Raw genomic sequence first — 22609 nt, forward strand, 5'->3', positions numbered from 1 at the left:
CCAGGCCGTAAATAGCAATTTGTTTATTTTATCAACAAAACAGTCTGCAAGGCCTTTTGCAGACCAAGTAGGTGAATGCTTCCAGATCTCTCTGCAGTTCTTATTTTTCTGGTTAGAACTCGTTTGTCTGCAGAAAATTTGGGTTACAACCAGAAAAAAGTCACATTCAATTTATGCACAAATCCAGACACTAAATGGACTCAGAAGGTGCTGAACATCCACCAGGTTTTTATGATTACCAGGGGCCTCTGCCCTCCTGACAACTAAACCTGAAATATTGTGACAGCCAGCATGGGTGACAGAGGAAGGGATGGTAGGAGCTGAATGTCTGGGTACCAAAAGCAAAGGTAAAGAATCAGCGCCATAGGCTGTCAGTACTGAGATAATTTTGCAGCTGAAAGCAGTGACTTAGGCTTACTTTCAGACATCAGGTGGAAACTAACCTCAATTTTCTTATCTATAAAATAGGTCTAATTCTATTTGTCTTCCTCTAGGGGACCATAATGCCTTTGGGTTGCTAATGTTTTTGGATGCTCCAGGCTTCTTAGGATATATGAGCTACTCAAGCAGTAGTGGAAGTGCAGTGAGCACAGGTGCACTCTGCACTATACAATATGTATTTCATCCATATAGGATGCTAATGCCAGTTTAGAGAGGAAAAGGAAGTCCTTAGCAGATATTTTTTCTGAATTAGCAAAGATTATAAGGGTATAGCAGAGTTTGAAAGAATTCCAAATGAGGAATCAAACCAGAATTTATTTGGTTATAAAAATCCCCATGAAACTTTACCAGGAATGAAAGTGTGAAGGCTATCCCTTGACTTAGTTATACATTTGTTCATTATTTATGTAATATTCTGACCTACCCAAACCTTTTATTTGCATGTGTAGTTCTTTACTTAAAAGAGTGATTTTTTTCAGCACTACAAACTTAGGTCCATTTTAAAAATTGGTGTCTCCATACGTGATAAACAAGGTATTGGGAGGGACTCAGAGGATAAGTTAATGCACCTATTTGTACAGCACTCCCAGGCTGGTTTAATGGTTATGGATGAGGATAGATGTTTCCAATGCTAGGATATGCCACGGTGAAGTCACATCTAGTCCAGAAAAAGTTTTGGTGATGGAGTTTTGGAAATGGATAAAATTTTTTGTGAGGATAGAGTTAAGTTTCTCCATGGCAACTGGTATGGTGCTACACTTGTCTTCCCAAGAAACCATTATGTGTGATGGAATCCTCACTTCTCAGGGGTAGCCAAACATCTGATGGAAGTAGTACATGGATTTCTTATTTTGTTTTGGTTTGCCTGTTAAATTATCTTTATCTGAACTCATGAGCTTCTACAGTTTTACTCTTTCAATTCTCTCTTTCATCCCACATGGGGAAGTCAGCCAGCAGTTGTGTAAGGTTTAGCTGCCTACCAGAGCTAAACCACAACAGTGGGTTAACCTTGAAAATGCCATGACTCAAAGTAACAGTAATGGCCACCTTGAAAAACCATAAGGACGCATAACTTTATCTTATGGCCAAGCACACAGTCACTTTCAAAGTGAAGGGATTTTAGCCCCTTCCTCCAGCGAGTATAACCGACGACACTTGCCATCTAGTGTCCTTACCAGCATCTGCCTACAAGTCTATTCCTATTAGTGGTTACTATAATATGCCTTCCATTGAGTTCTTATTTTATATATATATAAGTATAGATCTGCTGAAAGGAAGGAGTCCAAACTATTGCAATGTGGACCAGAATAAACTCTGGGATGTTTCAATTTATTTCCTTAAAATGCTTCCTCTGTGACACTGTAAGACTACAAATCTCCCTCAGATCACGCTCGTCACTTGCAAAATAGTAATAACATTTCTTAACAAACACACTTTCCTATCCATTTCCTTTTATATAGAACAAAAACATTTAGGGATAGGGAGTCTACTATTTAGTGCAAAAGCTCTCACACTAACTCACACTACCAGATAGTTTCATAAAAAATTGCTAAGTGATTAAGGTGTAAGCGTATGACAGAAGCATCCCTAGATGCTCCTGTTTCCAAGAAATTTAGCTACTGGAAACTTTCAGAAATATAAAAGTACATTTAAATCCACAAGAATGATACTCAGTTTGAGTTTTGACAGAAGGTTTTAGGTATAGTTTTAGCAAAATCTTTTTTCCATATCAGATAAAGTCCCTGAGAAATCACTCCTATCTCCACACTGATATAACTTCAAAATGCCACACACGAAGCACTCCAACATCATTAACTGGTGTGCAGTGTTGATTTTATGTTGCAAATTTGATTGAAAACAGAAGTTTATCAGTGAAATGCTGAAATAGCCTTGAATATGGGGAAGTGAATGAGTATAATTGCTGATGGGTTCTTTTTATTATCAAGGAGTCTTGATTATAGCTTCATAGACTTAAATTATGGCAAATCAAGGACAAGATCAATTTACTATCTAAGCAAATATTTATGTGAAGCAGGAGATTGGCATATATTGATCTGTTTATAAGGACCATAATTCTTGCTGCAAAATGCAGTGGCATTGAGAAGTGCTCTTTTCTCTACATGCTTCCTCAACAGCAAGGAGCTGAAAGTCAAGAATCAAAAAGAAAACATAATTTGGAAAGTCAGAGGGCTCATCCCAGTCAAATGCAGCTGCAAACCCAAGTCACTTATTACGGACAGTCCTTTAGATGGAGACTGATTAATGCCGAGTTGTGCATTGTAGATAAATTGATAAACAGTTCTTATAGTAAGTTAGAACTCCTGCGGAAAGGAAAGAAAATGCTCAGAGCATCTAAGTTGTCAGGCTGGCAAGTATTGATGGGCAGCATCAGCCAAGGCAGACCATCAGCTGCAACATCCTGAGTCTGCCTGCATTTGCAAGAGGTCACTTCAATATAAAGCAGAAGAGTGTTCCTAACTTGTGGGATGAAGAAGGATCCCTGTGAAATGATGACCAATCCCAACAAAGGCTGCTTTTGTTGGAGGAATAGGCGAGTGTGGGGGCAGGGAAGAGAAGAGGTCAGATTATCTTTTGTTGCATTTGACAGTTGAAAAGGCCCTGGTGAATAATTACCCTTAAAACTAACAAACAAGGATAAAGAAAAAAAATGCATAAAAAGAGAAGAAAAAAACCCTTGACCTCTCCCCAGACACAATAGATCCCCCTTTGAAATAAAACAAAATAAAAATAACTCATAGGGGGAAAAAATAACTTAATTTGACTTTCCTTTCTACTTTTGGCAAGTACACACACATGCTCACATATATATATATTTATACAATTGGCAGTCTCCCCCTGCCACAGTTATCTTAAGCTCTTCTATACTTGATCTGTTCAATAGCAAAGCTTATGCAAAATGCAATAAAAAAAAATCAAGGGAAACTCCAGCAGCAAAAAGAGCACCCTTGGTTGAAGGCTCTATTGGTTTAGCCACAAAAGAACAATTCCTGGTGAAAGCAGTTGTCACCTGTTTTGCATACTCCTTATTTTGCTCTTAATTGGCATTATATGGAAACTTATCTACAAGGCCATGGGAACCAAGAAGCATCCCTTACCCCCTCCTTCTTTGAACAAGCAGAACCCGATTAAAGCACAATTATCTCTCTTCTGCTATTAGCATCCTCAAGCAACAGAGACAAACAGATAGGAGAAGCATTGTTAGTCTGACAGCAGCCACCTTTCCTTATGAAAATTTTTGTAAAGGTCATAAAGAAAATAAAGGAGACAAAAATGGTCCAGGCTTTGGTGAGCTGAAGGGCAGTATTTTTTTTTAATTATTTGATCTGGATTTCCAGATGATTTTCTAAATACATTTATTTTCACCAGGGAGTAACTGACCTAAGACTCAAAATGCACTCATAGTGTTTGGAGGCAAGCCTGGAAAAATAAAGGAGATGGCCAAAGAAAAAGAGGAAAAATAGACACAGGTGTCTTCCCAGAAAGTCCAAGCTGTCTCAGAAAGCTGTGAAATTGACAATTCCTCTGGCAGGACTATGGAAAAAACGTCTCAGGGGAAAACAAACAACCATTTTTCAAACTGAAGCCTAGTCACTCCTAAATCCATATCCTGCTGCTTAACATTGCAAATCTACAGCATACATCCTGCATCCCTGACATGGATGGTCAGCACTCCAAGATGATCATGACTTGGAAAGGGTTCCAGTGACATGATTCGTGGGTTTTCTGGACACAATCTTTGAGGTGTCCTTGGAGAATGAACACCCACCACTGTCTCAGTTACATAGGTGCCTGGCTGTGACAGACTTCAAAGATAGCTCTGCATACCTTCCTTATCAGAAGCCATCCCCAAGTTGGCAAACATTTGCACTACCACTCATCCTGTCTCATCAGCAGCTACTAAGAATATGTATGTGTCAGGAAACATCATGCATTTCATCACTTCAGCAAGTCGTGCCATCACAAAGCAATCTGTGTCCCAGTTGATTCCCTCAGTTTCCCTCTTGGATGACAACTACAGGCTTTAAAATACTGAGCAAGGAAACAAACAAGCTCACCTATTTTTCTTCTTTTTTTAAATTCTTTGGGATATTCCTCTGCTGTATTTCCAACATTTAACAGATCCAGTTCACACATTTTGTTGAAGAAGAATGCAGTATGTCCAGGCAGAAAGCTGAATTCTCTTAGAAGTGCCCCAGAGGTGCCTCTCTGCTGCCCCAAGGTCTTGCCAGATAATCTCAATGTAAACCTTTTTAGGAATTTCAGTTTTACACTCATTGCAAGTACTTGCAAATTGATTTAATTTCCCAAACAAGTTAACAGCATAATGCCTGGAAGGATGGTTTTTAGGATGTCATCAGCTCTTTGACCCCCTACAGCAGATCTCCTCCTTTCTTCTCTGGAGAGCTCAATGCTGCAGCTACGCACTTCTCTTGTCCAAAGCGAAAACCATGTCAGTGCACATGTGCTGTTTACTTTTGTCATGGCACACATGGTTTTTGCTTTTACCATGGTTGGCCAGTGCAGTGAGATGGAGACAGACAGTATCCCTTCTCCAAGAGCCAATGGAACAGAAGTGGCTGTTGTAAACTCTCTACATAAGCAGGGCAATTGAAAACCGGAAAAACAGTTCTGCCAGTGGATTTATTCCCAGATTAAATGGAACTTCTGCTAGTTGGGTAAGTGTGTTAACAGATCACCAAGGAATGGTAAGGAATTTGTTAAAGAAATCAAAAGATCAAACAAAGGGCAACAATGTGGAAGTTATGCCACTGCATTTAACTACAAAAATAAAAAACTTTTCCCTGTGTCCTACTACCATCTAATACCCAGAGGCTGCTCTGAGAGCAGTGGAGCAGGATGAGCAAATCCTTGTCTTGTAGCATAAAGATGAAACCTGCAGGGAGACAGCTGCAGTGGAAAGGATTGAAATTAATGTCAAGCAATAGATGAGATTTCGGTGGAGATTCTGATGAGATTTATTGCTGAAAATGTTTTCCCTGGCAAATGTCACATCATTAAAATTTAAAAAAACACCCGCAATAGAATTAAGAAAATAAAGAGAAACTCAAAACCACTGTCCTGATAAATGGCAGCTTGAAACTCAGTCACCAGGCTCTCAGGGTCAAAGATGGTCTTCTTCATAAGGAAGTGTGCAAAAGTGCTAAAATGTCCTTTCAGATCCTTCCACCTCATCAGGTCCATCATCTGTGACTTCAGAGCACATGTTTTATGGACAGTAAGGATATTTTGCCAACATCTGGCAGGGTGTGGCTGAGTCTAACTGGGAACAGCCCTTGGAGCAAATTCTGCAGCTGAGCACTTCCCAGCAGAGCCACATCATTTATACACAGTCTAATATGGGTGAATTAAGATCCTGTAAATATAAACAGCGTATTTGGCATTTGCCTGTTGAAGAAGCAAGCTCCTTGGGGAGTATCTTCTATGCCATCCTTGATGGGGCAGCCAGAAGAATTATTCCTTAATGCCTGGTAATTACACATGAAAGTGCCAGTTCCATGGCACAGACAGCAAAAAATGAGGATTGCAGGTGAAATGTATGTTTGCCTCAAACAGGACAGCAAATCTGCATAAGGTTGGCCAAGCTAATTTTTATTTTCTCAAAAGGATTGAATGGTCTGTAGGTCTGAGTGCATGCCTCAGGCACGCACCTGCCTGCCCCTCCCAATAAGTATCTTGCATTTAGTAATCCTTGAGGAAAACAAATTGTTTTTATCATGCAGGGATGAACAATCCTCCTCGAGCCAGATGTCCAGCTCAGAAAAACATTTCTCCAGTCTTTGGATTCTCTGTACTTGGGTTGCTGCTCTCATAAGCACTTTTGTTTGTTGGTCCAGCTAGATTTGGAAGATCCTCGTGAGCTGGTTGCATGGAACTTGTCTTTTCTGAGCTGGTCTGTAATTCAGAGGTGCTGATATCTCTATTAAAACCCAGTGTAGCTACCTTTACCAACAATACCATGTTAGGTTAATATACTGGCAATATACCAACAGTGTAAGAGTTACCTACACACATAGTATTTATGTATATTGCTAACATTACTAGCACTACACATGTTCAGAATGATAGTTTCACCTCAGTCAGACTATACCATTCCTGATAACAGGTGAAGTCTGATAAAATAAAGAACTTATTTCTCTGCCTAGACCAGGTAACAGCTGTGTCTGCTTGGCAGAAAGAAGAAAATAAACTATTCAAAAATTAGTGATAGAGCAAATTTGCTCTACTTACCAAATTGATGAATGTCCGTTGTTATCACTGGTAACACTATGCTGTTATAAGAAAATGGAACTGGGGAAGAATCTCACCTGTGGAAGCATATTTTAAATTGTCTTCTGTACTTAAGCCTGTCCTTCAACGTAGGGCTTAACAGGATTCCTCACAGGAGCTAAACACATGTTGAACAGTTTTACAGCAACAGTACTCAAGGGTGCTTTCTTGTACCAGGTGAAGACAGATTCTGTAACTCACTTTCAATTATTTTTTCATACTTCTGTTGTTTAGATTACCCTGTTGAATAGAAATTAATGCCCCTACTCACTTTGTTGTTTGTTTTGCCTGACGACCTGCAGGGGCTTCTTAACCCCAGTGAGAATGTACACAAAATACAAACTTCCCCAGCAGCAGAGCTGAGGATAGTCAGACACAGCTGCAAAATTAGCACTAAAATGGGATGAAAAAGCTCTGCTTTTTCACACAGAAACATTTCATGCTCTCCTGCAAAATGGAAAGTATGCTTATGTGCCCCAAAGCAAATTTTGCTCCCTCACTCCACTGTCACCTCACCCTAAAAGTCAATGTCTAATGAGAATCTGTAAATTAAAACAAGCCTAGATTGGCACAGATGGAAAATTTGAAAGCTTTGCCATGAACAAGTGAATTTACCTCAGCTATCATGAGTAAGCAAAAGCATCTTCCAGTGCCTAAATGGGCTACAGCAGAGTCGGAGAGGGACTTCTGACAAAGGTGTGGAAGGACAGGACTAGGGGAAATCATTCAGACTGATAGAGGGCAGGGTGAGATTAGGTATCAGGAAGAAATTCTTCACTATGAGAGTAATGAGACACTGGCTGTGAAGATGTCGGTCCTCCGTCCCCGGAGTTGTTCAAGACCAGGCTGGATGGGGCTTTGAACCACTTGGTCTAGGGGAAGGTGTCCCAGCTCATAGCACAGGATTGGAACAAGACAGTCTTCATGGTGCCTTCCAACCCAACCATTCTGTTAGTCTATGAATTTATGGTTTTATGAAATGAAAACTGAGATGATAATTCCTGGATGCAAAGTTGCCTTGAGTCCTCACTAAGTTAGCTCTCTGTTCCATGGCTGTGGGTGACAAGGGCTTGCACACAGTCCCCAGTGGTGGCACGTGGCACCACGGGCTGTGCTGCTCAATCAGGGCTGCAAAGTAAGGGGTGTCACAGAGCTTTGGCCATGGCACAGAGGGGTTCTGACCAGCTCTGGGACAATGGCACAGTGCTTATAGGAGCTACACATCTGCTGCAAGGGGAAGATACGCAGGCATGGAGAGAGAATTGAGGATGCACAGCTCCCACTGAAGCACCTGTGCTGTTTGCAGTCACTGGCTGTGACAGCAGCACACATGAGCCGTGTGGGCCTCATACATGGCACTGTTAGGTCTATAAAGTACATTATGAGATCATCCAGAGATACACAAAGAAGCCCTGAGTGAAACTCTGTAAGATCATAAAAGCAGTAAAACTGTGCCAGAACATCGGGATGGCTCAGCCTTTTCATGAAGGTGGGGGATATGGCTAAAAGCTGTCATGCTTGCAGGCTGCGGGTTAAGCCTATGTCATTATGCTCTCCACACAGCACATGATTTTCAGAAGGAAAATGCTATGATATTTTGGTGTATTTGTTAAACCTAGGAGATGAGCAATAAGTATCCCTATTTCTCTGAGATACGCTATATCTGCAGCTAAAGGTGATTCCCCTGCTATGAAGTCCTCTCTTTTTCCAAACAGAGTAATGATGGGATCTTTGTTATTTCTTTGCTGTTGTGTATCGGTTCTCTGGACGGTGTGAGATCACATCTCTTGTGTGTCACAATAGGAGGAAAAAAACTGGGCTGAAAATAGATTTCTTCACCAAAGCAAAAGAAAAGCAAAATGTGATGTGTCCAAGAAATGCATCTGCAATTCACTTGCAAATCTAAACAGGGAGAAAATGATTGACAGACAATGTACAAACAGTTCTTGTAATAAACTTTTGAGTTCATACTGGTTTCTACAGCCATCTCCCACCTGCTGCATACTCCACAGTCTAGTTGCTAATTACAGCCTTCCTGTTGTTTTCCAGTTCCTCTTCTGCTAAATAATGGAAGAAGAAAGGTTCAGGGAAACTGATGCACTTGACAGCAAAAATAAATAAGGAAATGAATACATAACTAAATAAATAAATAATTAATCCAGTCATCTCCAAGACAAGGCTCTTCTATCATACCTCCGGTACCTTGAGCCAAACTTCAAGGGTTATTCAAGAAAAATTATGATCTGGCACCTCAGAGAATAAGACATAAGTATCAATGCTTAATTAACACTGCATGACATTAATTTGAATAAATAGAACCTTTTAGAAGGATGCCTCTCTATATTATGGGTTGAAACAAGATGCCTTGTGGGAAGAATGACAAGCTCCCTAGGATTATGCAACATCTCTATGGTTATAGCACCTGGAGGCTTTGAGTGTATCATGAGCACAATGTGTTAGATGCTGTATAAATATACAGTTGCTGAAGATGCTTATCTTGGATTTGTAGCGTAAACAAGAAGACATGCCATGCAGTTCTGGTGACAGGTTGATCAAGGCGAAGAAGACAGGGGACCTAAGGAAATTTGAAAACACATTCACATTATTTAGCAGTTTCTAATTTGTTGGGACAAGGGGATTTTTACAAAAACTTATTCCCAAAACTTTATCAATGTAAAGTGCTTGCAAAAGTCCCCAAAGACATAAGAGTTGCCTTATGGTTTAACAGGAAAATAGAAAGGAAAAGAGTGCACAGGTTGCAGCAGAATAGCATGACAGTCAGCAACAACAATCAGTGTTTTCAAGCTGGGTACCAAATACCAAATACCTAATGCCATCTTTCCTCACCTGAGTAAGAGCAGTCTGATCAGCAATGAGCTACAGTTTCCACTGAGAGCTGCAAGAGGACAGCAGCTCCAAAAATCATCCTCTTTCCAGATTAATGTTGGTGGCTCCTGAGAAACACTCTATATCCCCTGAGGCATGCTGTTACTTTTCATGAGACAGTAAAATAACAGACCCTGTTATTTGTACTGTTCATATTCTCCTTGTGTGTGCATTGAAGGGGGACAAAAAGGTGTTTAGAGGGCTGGAGACCTTCTCCTGTGGAGATAGGCTGATGGAGTTGGGGTTGATCTGCCTGGAAAAGAGAAGGGTACAGGGAGACCTTAGAGCCCCTTCCAGAACTTAAAGGGGCTATAAAATAGCTGAAAGAAGGACTTTTGACAATGGCATGGAGGAACAGGACAAGAGGGAATGGCTTCAGTTTGGCAGAGGTCAGGTTTAAATTGTGTATTAATAAAAAATTATTTCCTGTGAGAGTGGTGGGGCACTGCCACAAGCTGCCCAGAGAACTGTGACTCCTCCATCACTGGAAGCATTCAAGGCCAGGTTGGATAGGGTTTTGAGCAACCTAGTCTAGTGAAAAGCATCCTTGCCCATGGAAGGGGGTTTGGAATTAGATTATCTTTGAAGTCCTTTCCATCCCCAAACATTCTATAATTCCAAGACTTTGCAGATAGTATGGGACCAGCTAGTGTGGCATACCTTTGAAGCAGCTCTGGAAAGAGCCCTTGAGGGGAAAATGTGTCTCATAGCTGGCATGACTGACTCCACTATCCAGGTGGACATAACTGGGGAAAAATACTGTGATTCCTCAGGAAATAACTGATTTGGATTCTATTATTGACTCTTGACCTTATGTCACTACTCAGATGTCCTGGTAGCAAAAAGATTATAAAATGCATCATGGTTGTAAAAAAACTGCATTTTGAAATGAGTAGCATTTTGTAATGAAAAAGTCTTCAGATTACATTGACGAGTAAGAATTCACCTTCAGTAAAAAGCTATTTAGACATGTCCTCTAAAATTTTTGTCTCTTAATAGAGAGCTTGTCATGTGCAGCAACTTCCAGAAATTTGAGAAGTTTTACTTTAGAGATTTCCTCTCCTTTTCCTTACTCCACTCAGTTTTCTGTTACCTCATAATACTGTTACCACTTAGTATGAAACCTTGACTTTGAAAACATTTTTTCTCTTTTTTTTTCCCTTTTTCTTTCTCTTTGTTTTTTATGCCTAGTCATTATCTTGCAGTGAGATCTTTCTCAGGGGTTAACTTTTTGAACTCTTGCTACAGACACAACATTTCAGCTCACACCAGCCCTAATACTTCCCTGCCCATGGCAGGGGGGGATTGGAATTTATGGTCTCTTCCAAACCAAACCTTCCTATGATTCTAAGATTATGGAAAAGGAAAAAAAAGCAATTTAATTCATTATAGGAGTACATGGTTTCTCCCTAAGGAGTAATGAACAAAGTTCAGGACATGACTGGTAGGCAAAATTTTCATGCTTTGGGAACTGCCTCTTCTTTCTTATGTCAATATCTGTATAGTGCTGGTGATTAAAGCACTGGTGTTCATTAATCACTTTCATTCTGTCTTGCAAGTACACATAATTCTGCATTAATTTAATTTAAATATCACTTTATATTCATGGCTTTGACTTTTAGAACTCCTCCTACTGTACTTGTAGTTTTAATATTAACAGAAATTTCTTTCTCTCCACTCATCACTCGTATCAAGATTCCCAGGCTGAGGTGAACATTTGCTACTTCTTTATATGGCAAGAGCCACAGGCGCCCCAGCTCTTCAGTTCTAGGTGAAAAGTTCTTAAATATCACCCCTCAGCAACATTCTCCAAGAAAGTGTGTTTTGATTTGAAAGGCAACTAGACAATCTCCAGTGGTCCCTGCCAGCATCAAATATTCCACGATTCGTTTATTCATGCTTCTGCTTCTCTACCATTTCCTTGTAATGTCCTGTCTACTGAATAGCCCCAGCTTGCTTGACATGTCCCAGCAATGATCTCCAAACAACCTTTCCTCCTGATCACTGTGGACAATGCCACTATCCTGTAACCTTGATATCATCCTCAACTCATATTCCTGTACACTCCAGATGCCACTTCCTAGTTACACTGAATCTACACATACATTCAAAGTATGTTTTGTGTATCATACTTCAAATAATGCCTTTCCTTGCTCTCTACCCATCTAGGTAAATCTCTCATCTCAGACCTTATCTTTAAACATGTCAATTACTGCAGAATTCCTTTCTTCCACTTACATCACAAGTGTAAATTTGCCCTGATGATATTCCCTGGATATAAAGGCCATTTTTCCAGATATAGTATTGAGCTTCCTTCCCCATTTCTATCAAAACTAGGCTGTCTGCATCCGTTCAACCCATGTATTTTCCATGATCTATGCACTGGATTTTCAAATGAGTGCTTTTGTATTTTCTTTCATGCTGATCTCCATAAACAGATATAAAATTACCTTGCTAGTGACTTTCTTTCTCTGCAGCAACATCTAAAATTGTCTGACAAGGACTAGGTTGCAAGTGTGCTATTAGCATTGCCTGTCATACTGACCAGCACTTTCTTATCACATCCAGGGGTCTCCTCTGTGTGTCACTATCCATAGCTCTTGACTTCTACTAAGACATAAGTAATTTCATGCAGAGAATGTCTGTTTCTAGAGTGCCTGGCACAGCAGAAATGAATCCATGACTGAGACTGTGATGCAAATTATCCTTGTCAGCTAATAAAAACAGACATGGGTCAATAATAGACCAGTTCTAGAGAAATCAGTGAAATTCCTCATTACTCCAATTAGGGAAATCTCCTCAAGAAACATTAAAAACATCATAATTTTATTTTAAATGACAAAACATGATTAAAACATCCCAGGTATTGGAATTAGTACTCACTTTTGGTAGTTGCCTTCTAAGAAATATCTAGGAACAATCCATCAAATGATTCTTGTAGGATACTGTTTTAACCTAGACGTGTTATTCTCAGTCTACCTGAAAAATATACAGACATAGAAAAAAAATCAGTGTGTTGTTCAGTGATTTTTAACTTATTTGCTATAGAAAAAGAAATTAAAACAACTAATTACTGTTATACAGGGTATCTAAAACAGTCATCTATACATATGTGGTTCCTGCTGTAATATCACATCAGCACTACTAGGGTATGCTTAGTTATCTCATAGAAAGAAATGCATTTGTTAAATACAAACTAAGGTTTTTTATACAGCACTCAGAACTGGTGCCTGTCCTTGACCAATCATGCAAACATCCACATCCTCTTTTTGGCAAGCCAAAAGCGTAATTCATCAATTCCTCTGCTGGAGGTTCAAGAGTTTCCAATTAACACAGTAGTTGTTCCTTTCCTCTTCTGTGTTTTCGCAGGCTTCAGAAGATAAAAATAAAAATATATGTTTTTTTAGTTTATATGGTTATCCCAAATATCTAGTTTCTTAGGTTTTCTTCCTTTGTTAGAGAGAAATGGCTGAGATCTTCCACAGATGCCTCTTTCTGTTTCCACTCTCACATCAGTAAACCATCCTGTGAATTGGGTGTGGTATTAAAGAGTCCAAATTTAATGATGCGTGTGTCACAAACCTACCACACTACAAGTTCAACAAAAGTGTAGAGCAGCACTGGGGCTCCTCTTCTGCCTCTCATTAGCTAGTTAGTCTCACGTCCCTTTTCTCAGCTCCTTTCCTTGTCTCAGGGAGGCCATACAGACTGGGAAGGCAGAGAACACAGAAAGAGGGTGTGTGTAGTTTCACTGAAAGCCACATTTGTCAGACCCATCAGCTCTCCCAGGCTACCCACTTTGTTAGATATGCATCTATTTTACATTCACTCTGGTGCACAAGGTCTTGAAGAATTGGAAAAAAAACCGGAAGGCTGAGTGATATGGTAGCATACTGTTAGGGAAGTGGGATTCCATGTCTGTCTTTGGCAGCTTCTTTCTGCATATATGGTCCAAAACTACATTGACCTTTGAATCTTGCCAATTGCAAATTAATTTGAATCCAAGCTGTCTATTGAAAAGGGACAAAGGTCACCTTTAAATAGCTGCTCTGCTACATTGCCCTTTACTCCATGGTCCACATCCTTTGTCTTCCAATTAATTCTGCTTCTTCAAGAGCACTCCTTGCTGCTGATTGTGTTCTCGTACAGATGATTTCTCCTCCACATGCATTTTTCAAGGCCGCATCTCATTTTGTCATTTCCTGCCTAAGGTTTCTAGTCTCTCTATTTTTGCTGATTTATGCAGTGCCTCCCAATTTGGATCATTTGTGATTTTAATTAACATGTACTCTTCTCCTGTCTTCTGGCTAATGAATGAAGATATTTAAAGAAGACTGGACTCAGGACTGCTCCCTGATGTTCCCCCACTAGAAAACTCATGTGATTCAACACATTTTCATTTATTATCTCGCTTCACTAATGGCCCTGTGGATGGTTTTTAATCAACATCACAGAGTCCTTATCTAAGCCCATCTGAATTAATTTTCTGAGTATCCTCTCTTGTTGATGCTCACTTCAAATAGAAGAAAACAAAAGCAGAAGAGGCCACCACTCACCAGAATGCTTTTCTGTGAGACCTGGAAATGAGGAGGTAGTAAGAATAAATTGTTCACTTTCCTCTCTCAGGACTCTTGTAGACTTAGGATCCCCTAAATCACCATAATACCTATACTAATCCTGATTTTCAATATAAGTATTTTAAAACTGTTTGTCAAGGCAGGGAAGTGTTATTATTCCCACTTTGGAGAATAAGCTCCAACACAGAAAATATAAGGAAGTGGTCTGCTCTGCTCCTTTAGCAGTCATGGTTCGAAACTGAGGGTTTAAGGTTGCTCTTGCATTTACACCTGTCTTCTGAAAGTTACTGTGACATGCCCACATGTATATCTCTGGGATGACCCATCAAATGCAGCATCAAACTGATTTCATCTCTTAAACAAAAAAATAACCAACCAACCAAACCCAATCCAACCAAAATAATACAAACCTCTAAACGTCAGTAAATCTGTATTTATATCATTACCTGAATGCCATTTTGAAAGAACAGGCTCAAATAATGTAAAGTGATCTAGAAAAGGTGAGACTCACGTATTCAGAACATATAACTGCCTAATCCAGACCACAGGATACAGAATAAGTCTTATAGCAGTACCTGTTTGATCTGGTCCTTAAAGTTATTTGGGCATCTCTTTCTCACTCATCTGAGTTTGAGATATTCCTGAAGTCCTGGACCAAAATGCTTTCCTTGATGCTATACAGGACGTTTATACTGGACTTGAATACAGATCCACAAAGTCTAAAATGCGCTCCCCACCTGAGAACTTCTTTCCTTTCCTATCAGGAGTATAATTATGTAATGTGATGGACATTTCAGCTCCAGTCATGGTTCTGTGTTCCCTAAAAAGTAGGGTCCTAAAGACTACATGCACAGCATCCTCCACAGTCAGCCCCTGATAAACAATTTTAATATGGTAGTTACACACCTTTTGGATGAAAATTAAAAACACCTTTCTGCTACAGCAAAAAGGCATGTATACCATTGATTTATTTATGTGGGTAATGCATTTTCTGAAATATTAATTGATGTTTCTGAATGAGCTCTGAATTATTTTCAAAAGCTTGAAGCTTATGTATTTTTTTAATAAAAGCCAGCAGGACTTATTTAAAATGTTGCTATTATCCCCTCTTCCCACTCACCCTCTTTATAAATCAAAACCCATGGGGAGAAAAACAGACCAACAAAACCCTTCTACCCCCATTAAAAAAAAAAAAAAAAGGAAAGTAAAGGAAGAAAAAGAATGAAAAAGGACAGGGACCAAATATTTCCAGAAGCATCAGCAATCATAAAGAAACCAATCACAAGCTAAGAAATTATCTAAGGGAGCACAGAGGGAGGTAACAATATGAAGAAGACAATTTAGAAAATATTTGTAGGAGCAGAATTTATAAATACTCATTATATCTTTTAAACACATGTCCAAATTAATGTGTGTTCTTGCTTCTTCCTTTCCCATTAATATATTTAATGCAAGAAGATATGTAGGATAAAATATTGTCACCAATATTCTCTTTCTATTAGGAAATAATTACACAGTTTTTTCACTCCAAACTTTTAAACATGGCCCAGTTGGAAATGAATTGCCTTTGACTTGCTAAAAATAAGCATGAGAAACTTAATCTAAGTCCATCACCAGTGCAATTTATACTATACACCACTTCTGTAAGGTGTAATTAACAGTGCATTGCTATAATTTATTATTGGTTTAAAAAGCCTGAAAATCAGATCCTTACAGCAAAATGGGAAAATGGGAAGCTATATACCAGGCATATTATTGTGGCTTATATTAATTCAGTTATTTTACCTTTGGTGCACATCTATCCATCCATACAATGTGAATGCTCCATTGAGAATGATGCTGGGTACTGAACCTTCGGCTCAATATGAAATATGAACTCTGAAGCATAGCTCCAATAATACTTCCATTTGCATTATTATGATTAACATTCCTCTGAATAGGAAGCATCCACTAATATTAATTGCAGAAATAGTGAGATTCCAATTGTCATAAATCACTGTGCAGTGTAAAGCAAGCTCTCAGAAAACAGCACAGAAAAACTCTTTTTTGGTTTTTTTTTTTTTTTCTGAGTTCATTTCAACCTCATTTTAACCAGGCTTATTCATTTGTGTCCATTGACAAGGCAGTAGTTATGCTTTTCTCTTGATTAGCACATTCTTTTAGTTAAGGTCCCAAACAGCTTTCACATGAAAGGTTGAATCCAACAGAGCAGGTTTTTTCTCATTAAAGACTTAGCATTCACCCACAGGTAATTTATCACACAGATACTCCCTGTCTCACAGGAAGGAGAGTGGCCTTGAAGCCAATGTTCTTGGTCTGATCAGAAGTTTTTTCCACAACGGCTGAAATGAATGCCTTTTCAAAGATGGTGATTGCTGTAAGTGAAAATATGGGAAGGGAAAAGATACACTGTTTCTCTATTAAAGCACAAGGAGACATTTTGCCTTATTTGAAACAATATTATTGCAAAATCTGTATGATCTTATTGAAATTAAATTAATATATTTTTATATTTGTATCAAGTCAACATTTCCCCTTCACTGCCATTTCTTTCTTCCACAGTTAGCAAAACTGTCAATATTCATTGATTCATCAAAGCAAGCAACCCTGACATTTGGTGCATCAGCTTTCATTTGTAACAGGCATACGATGCAATGATTTATTTTGATGTATTACATTTTACCCTACAGAGCATCCAAAAATAAAAATGCTTTCATTAGAAGTGTTGTGAAAACAAGGCATCTTCACACACAAGGAAAGAAAAATTTCTTGCCACCTGTGCTCTTTAGTCCAGACTTTTGATGGTTGGATTGCTTTAGAGTTTGCCTGCTTGGGGGTTTTTCAGACCCCCAAATGTATCATATATTAAAAAAGCAACTGGGTCTAAGCAGTGTTCAGAGCTGGAAAGAGCAGAGATTTTCCTAGCTGGTGTCCTGCTTTGATTAACTCACAGTAGGTGAGGTGCCCCTGAATTACTGTGGTATCAACTGAGTTCTTAATGACAGGGCCCACCTTGCAAGAAAATGCTTTTCCTGAGACAGCAATTAGTGCCAACCTCAAAGACACCAGAAATGGTCATAGATGGCCTGGCTGCTTGGCTGCCAGTGGGAGGGTGAGGAAAGGTCATGGACATATCCTCACCTAGGACATTCATACTAACTGGCTTTTCTGGCCAAGAATACTTTAGTCCCCATCTTTGCTCCTGATAGGAGAATCCACAGAGCAGTTATACATTTTCAGGTAGGAAACATGTTCCAACTGCAAATTCTTTTAGCAGACATTTACAATTAAGTACAGGTTTAAGTCTCACCGGGGACATCAGAGCTTCAACATGTGCTTGAAGCCAAGTGTTCCCTCAGAGGGCTGTGGCTGAATGAGGACAGTCTAATGAACTGGAGACACTAAGGACCAGGAGTGAATACATATATGCCTGCATATACTGGTCTCTGCTGCTTCTGATTGTGTCTGTGCTGCACATTTCTCTCCAGCTCCTTTTCCATTATCATCCTGTGCTGCAAGAGATGACGCTGACACAGCGACTAAGTGGAGCGAGGCAGGAAGCGGAGACAGGACAAGCAGAAATGAGCTGAAAATCATCCTCCCAAATGAAGCCCTGCTCACAGGACAACATCTCATTATTTTGTTCCCCCATGGAGAACAGAAAGGCATGGCTGATGTGTTTGGAGATCATAGGCATGTTCCAAAAGGCAGCAAATGAAAGCAGAAGAGAATCTATTTGGGTTATGCAGAGCCAAAGGACAGCCTTCTGTAAGATGGCATTTTGCTTTGCAGTGACTGAAGCCCAACCACCACCATAACCTTTTCAATCTCTACAACTCCCTGTAAGGAGGTATTAGCAAGGTGTGGATTGGTCTCTTTTCCCAGGTAACAAGCAACAGGACAAGAAGAAATTGTGCCAGGGGAGGTTTAGATTGAGTATCAGGGAAAATCCCTTCATTGAAAGAGTTGTCAGGCACTAGAACAAGCTGCCCAGGGAATTGTGCAATCTTGAACTTCAACAGCCAGAATGGTGCCCCAGTGCAGTGGGTGTTTTTCACATCCCAGTCTGTTCCTGTTCTGTTGTAAGGGCCATTTCACTGTATTTTATCTCTTATGTTTTCTTTGTTTGGTTGTTATTTTTATGATTTTGGGTTTTTTTTTTCCTTTAAAAAGGGTGAAGATGTTTTTTAAGTAGCTTATAGAAGAGGTTAAAAAAAGGTAAAAAGGTTGCACAGTGGAGGCTTTGGAGGCTTCTCAGAAATAAGGTAATTTTCTCGGTGTGTAGTAATTTCGAGTGAAAAATTGGACTTCTAGGAAATGATAACACAAGTAAAGGATGCTGAATGCATCGCAGAAGAATTACATTTTATTGTTCATCAATGAATTGCAGTGCTGTGCTCTTTGCATACCAAGCTCTTCTTTCTCACTTGAAGGAAGATCACCAGATATGCTTTGTGTGAAAAATTAGCTTTCATGTTCTAGTTTTAACTGTGCCATACCTAAGTCTCATTTTCTTGCATACGCTTTGGTCATCAGAGATGTATCCAGCTAACCTCAGACATCTGTATAATAGAAGGTAAAGAGCTATGGCCTAGGCTAAGTTACATGCATAGTTTTAGTTGAATGAGTTACCAGTCAGTGAGTCTCGCCCAAAGATGTTTTCTCAGTGTAAATGAATAACTGCTCCACCAGTCATTAATTTTAATGCTGCACTGACAATGGCTGAGCAGCATTTCAGTAATGACACTGTTCAAAATATTGCAATACACCACAATAAAAAAATGTGGTAAATAACTTATTTTATCAAGCCAGGAGACCTCAAGGACAAAATATCCTCTTCTGGTCAACTGGAGCAAAGAAACAGGGCATTTCCATCAGCCTGCATAGTTGCAACCTTGACTGAACTGCTTCAATTGCGCAAGTTTCACTCAGTGAACTTAGATTTCAGTTGGACAAAGAAATTTTATCAAAAGGCAACAACTTCTCTCTCACAGAAAAATTGGTCCTCTATTTGCCGAGTTTAAAATTAACACACCATACTATGAGGCACTGGAACATGCTGTCCAGAGAAGTTGTGGATTCCTCCTCCTTGGAAGTGTTCCAAGCCAAATTGGATGGGGCTTAGAGCAGCATGGTCTAGTGGAGGGTGTCCCTGCCATGGCAAGGAGGTTGGAACTACACAATCTTTATGGTTCCTTCCAACCCAAAACATTATAAGATTCAATATCCATCTGATCAAGGCTTGTAAACATTTTAGAAAGCCATCATTCTTGCACATGCAAAATCTTTTTTTGGATTGCACTTCAAAATTTGCTTTGACATGCTCATAATACATATAGCAAAATTCAAAGCATTAAAATATGCCTTTTATGCAATAGCATAGCCAAAATAAATATTTTCCAGGTCTACTGTGGAAAAAAAGTCTTCTCTGGCTTCTGGATCATTTTTTCAGCTACTTCTTTATCTGTGAGAAAAATATTTTTTCTGTTGAGTTCATTTAATAAGTAAAAACATTTCTTCTGGCCTATTTGAACTGCATATTTACAACGTCATTGTAAAAGAAAGAGTTTTTGTATTGCCTAGAAAAGTATCACAGTATGTTGCCCAGTTCACAACAGATGTTTCTGTAATTGTTCCTTGATTCTGTAGCAGCTTCAGGTCTTTCAGCAGAGCCTTGACCAGCAATAAAATGTAATTTGACCATAAATACACTTTTCGTTAAAGCTGTTAAATGGAAGGAATTGTCTTCCCCTTTATGCACTGCTGATCTAATCCAAAACCCTTCCAGAGCTTTCAAAGGATGGATAATTGCTGTCCCTATTTTTTTTGACAGAGGGTAGGTAAGCTGACATTGAGAAGTTTAGAGGAGCACAACTATTGAGCTCAAGGATAGAAAACTTGACCCTAATAAAGGCTGGAAATTGTGGACTAAGCTATTTGGACCCCATGTTTCTTGTAAACTATGAATACTGCTGCATCTCACCTTACAGATCCAGTCTGGTAATTTTCTAAGTAATTTGTACATTTCAACTTTCACATCCTCTGGCGTGGAAATATTGAAGAAAAGTAGGAATTCTCTGCAAAGTTTTTATGCCACTTGCCACTGATAGTACTTTCACCTCAAAAAATCCACTGAAAACTCTGTCTTGGCAAATTTCTTAAGGGTAGGATACAGAATAAGCAACACCAATGATTAACAAGATGTACGAAGTGAAAGCTCTCAGTATAACAATTGCATCAAATTGATGATACCTGAAATGGACATTAAATAATATTTGAACATATTTTAAAAGCTGTTTTCTCAGAAATTAAAAAATTATATTGCTTCTAGAGTGGACCAACAGGTAGTGGGTCAGATAGTTGCATTAATAAGAACAATACAATGTGAACACAGGGCAAGGACACTACTCCTGAATCTGAGTGCTTCTGTGTTGGGAGGATGTGCTCCTCGCCGTTGACTCCACCCTTCCTGGTGCTGTAACACTGCTAGGGAGGGTGCTGAGAAAGGGAAACACTCCCAGTGGGTCATGCAGTGACTTGTGATTCCTTCTCCTGTCCCTCTCCCTCCAGCTCAATGTGATCACCCCCCAAGATTTGACAGGCCTAACGGGGTATGGGCAGTGGTTTACAGGTGTCTGACCAAGTGTGCTTCTGACCCTGAGAGATGTCACCACCTATGTCAGGCATCTCCTGGGCTGGTGGGTCAGACACGTCACTTAAGGAAGACCTGCACATTTCCAAATCAGTAAAGAAAGGCCAGGTTGGATGTCCGGGGACATCCCAAATGAATCAAACCTTTAATTCATCAGAGGATACATTCATAGCTGTATTCCACCTCTGCATCCCACAACACATTATGTCTACCCTGTTGCTGTGTGCTTGGTAGGCTGTCCAGCGGGCCCTCGTGCTGAGGCAAATGTAGGCAGGCTGTGATGCCCTCTCTGGAAACCATGGAAGAATTTACCTCATGTATTTAGGCAGCATATTGACATCTGAATGGCTTTAACGGGAGTCTCTTCTGCAAGGGAGCAATCAAGGTGAGAGCTATGAAAAGGCTTTTCATTTCAGACTTCTCCAGAAGTCTGTGGCCTCTGAATGCCCTTTGCTCCCTCCTTTGCCTATTCTGAAAACCCAGGGTGAATAATTTAAATACTTTGGAAAATCGCAAGAATGAGGTGGTATTAAAAAAGGTCAAAGCATACACATTTATTTATGTGGCTGGACACACACACACACAAACAAACGTATCTACATAAATGTACATACACACATGCACATATATATGCACATAGTCAGATTTTCTGTTCTCCAAATAACTACAAATAGCACAAGAGGGCTGAAGAGCTGGAGCTAGATTGGTATATTGTACTGTACTGTAGTGACTCAGCACAGGAGCATTTAATTTCCTCCCAGAGCCAGGATGTCTCTCCTTCTCAACTGGAAAGACTAGGGCGGCTGAGCTGCCTTTGTTTCTTACTGAGTACCTCTGATGATACCTTGTAAGGAAGATGCTGTAGATAAGAATTGCAGCATTTTTCTTATTTTCCCTCAGAATAAATAAAAAATGGGCGTTCAGAAGAACTCAAACCTCACAATATTCACACCCAAATGCAAAAATCCCACTTAGTTCCTGTGCCATGAGAAAAGCTCCATCACTAACCCTCAATTTGGACCTTCTTTCTATTTAGCCCCTTAATTAAACAGGAGCACACATTTTTTCATGTGCTGGGACAGCAAGAAGGAACCTGTTTAATGAGATGCCATAACAGCCCCTCCACCTGACTTGTCACAAATATCTTTACAGCTGTGCTTGTACCAGGAAAAATTCACTGAATTCAGGAATAGTTCACTGAATTGTTTTTTCTAATCAGCCTTACTACCATCCCATCCTTGCCCAGCTAATAAATTGTATAAAAATAACATTTCTGCTTCTATAGAAAATTTGTAATTCTCTAATGGCAAAAGCATCCCTACCCAAGCTACCTCTCAGGACAATATGTTGTACAAATGACATTAAGTTTTGACTTCAGCTACTCTTACACATTTAATTAGCAAGGAGAGTGTCAAGCTAATGTTATCATCTCAAGTAAATTGATGGGATCTTTCCCCACACAATAGAAGTTGAATAAAAGCACAGGATCCTCATGCATCCCTCTTGCTCAGCACCCAGGACTATATCCCTCCTGCTGCTGTAGTGTAGATTGGTATTTTACTTCTTATCAATAGATCTACATCATTCTGAATGACGATCCCTCAGACCTGCTTTTTAAAGCAAACCTATATCCATAGGAGCAATTAGTCCCCCGCTGTGAGTTTAGACACACCAGCTCCACTGCAGCTGCTGTCTGTTGCCAGCACTAAATTTTCCTCAGTAGTGGATACCCGTGTTTAAACAC

At 39.6% G+C, this 22609-nt stretch overlaps 1 protein-coding gene across 20 annotated transcripts in view; it reads right to left on the bottom strand.

Annotated features, from left to right (window-relative positions):
* Nucleotides 1–22609, bottom strand: part of TENM4 (teneurin transmembrane protein 4) — a 1564491-nt gene that overhangs the window by 384735 nt on the left and 1157147 nt on the right. For 17 of the 20 annotated variants that reach the window (XM_074535017.1, XM_074535019.1, XM_074535026.1 and 14 more), the window contains one exon: nucleotides 12520–12615. The gene's annotated coding sequence lies outside the window, so the exon portion shown is untranslated. Of the gene's footprint in view, nucleotides 1–8744; nucleotides 8811–12519; nucleotides 12616–22609 lie in introns of all 20 variants that reach the window. The other 3 variants (XM_074535021.1, XM_074535020.1, XM_074535018.1) reach the window with 3 other exon arrangements.

The sequence above is a fragment of the Zonotrichia albicollis genome, chromosome 2 (genome assembly GCF_047830755.1).
Source record: "Zonotrichia albicollis isolate bZonAlb1 chromosome 2, bZonAlb1.hap1, whole genome shotgun sequence".
Lineage (NCBI taxonomy): Eukaryota > Metazoa > Chordata > Aves > Passeriformes > Passerellidae > Zonotrichia > Zonotrichia albicollis.